The sequence below is a fragment of the Antrostomus carolinensis genome, unplaced genomic scaffold (genome assembly GCF_000700745.2).
Source record: "Antrostomus carolinensis isolate BGI_N321 unplaced genomic scaffold, ASM70074v2 scaffold23773, whole genome shotgun sequence".
Lineage (NCBI taxonomy): Eukaryota > Metazoa > Chordata > Aves > Caprimulgiformes > Caprimulgidae > Antrostomus > Antrostomus carolinensis.
The window spans coordinates 1,037-2,552 of record NW_010306176.1 but is presented as its reverse complement, the minus strand read 5'-3'; positions in this window follow the sequence as shown (position 1 = coordinate 2,552).

The following is a 1,516-nucleotide window of genomic DNA, read 5'->3' as shown; positions in this document are numbered from 1 at the left end:
GTAAAACCACAATTCCAAAGTCAGATAATTCTAGGGAAGGACAGGAGAATGGAGAATTCTATGTTTCAGACCTGTTCCCAGACTCATCTCTGCATTTTGTTCAATTAGTTTGTAATAAAAAATTATGAAATTTCCTGAAGTAAGAATCAGCCTGAGCACTGCCATGCCTTAAGTGTTCTGCTGGTCTGGGCCTGAGGACGCTGCCCAAGCATTCTGAATACCTTAGACCACTGCATCTTGGAAATGGTCTCCCAAACTTTTCTGCCTCCCCAAGATTCTATAAATTTGTTTTCATAATTATCATATTTGATCCATTCAGACTAACACAACTTACTTAGCTCACAGTGACTTCTGTCATATTAATATTATGCCACTATTTTTGCCACTATAAAAATAAAAGATTTTATATTTTTCACAGAACAATGTGGAACTTACCAGCAAACTGCTATTGTGAATAATCTTCTTCCCTTCTTCCTTCACAACTGCCGCCTGAGTTTCAAAATTTTTCTCCTTTTTTGATTTGGCAAGATTTCAGTCATTAAAAAGCTACAGAAGGTTTCTTTGTTCTGAAACAGTAACGGATCAGTTCTTGAATAAACTGCACCATCTGTCTTCCCCTGTATACTGTGCTTTTAAGTGACATTTTATTTAAGGGTTCTGCTAAAATAAATCAAAAACTACATAAGTAACAGTCGTATTTATTCATTTGTCTTAAAACAGATGCTAACATGAATTTGGCTAAACCTTTTGATTTTGGTCTTCTTCAGGTATTTGATTGCTGCTTTGGAAATTTCACTACTTTACTCCTACAAGTTCCACCTTAGTTACTTAAGTTTTCGCAACAGCAGAGTTGTTTAAGATCTAATGAAAAACTCTAAATAGCAACTACAAGAATTAAAAGCAAGAGTAAAGGCAAGTGAGCCTTTTGTTTGTAGATACAAGAAAAGAATAGTATCCACATTGGGAACTATCATTTTGATTATAGCAGAAAATTTCACAACTTCTGAAATGTTTAGGTTCCCCATTTTGCAGTATAAGCTTCCTTGTTGCTTTTAAGTCTTCAAATGTTTTGGAGAAAAGTACCCACCCTTCAGTAACAGTTATCTAAGGTTTCTGTAACACTACTTTCCAGACCATAAATCAAAAACCTTTAGCTCACAACAATTAATGTTTTGAATAGCAAATCAAAACATAAAAAAAAAAAATCAAACTGACAAAAACTTTTACACAATAAACTCTTTGAGTTTCTGTAACTCTTCAGGAAGGCCAAGAATTACCAAATGCAAACCAGCAAAGAGATTATCATCAGAAGATTGCTAAAGAGCTTATCTTCTTTGGGCCTGCAAACTGATTTCATTATGGCAAATGCACAGGCACAGAAAAATCAACAGTACAGTGGAACAGAGGTTCCCAGCTGCAAGGAACGCCCCCATAGGTACCTTCACATCCTGCATTTAATAATAGTGCTAAACAGAGATGTGCTACAGATACTCAAGACAGGTGGAAACACAATGCA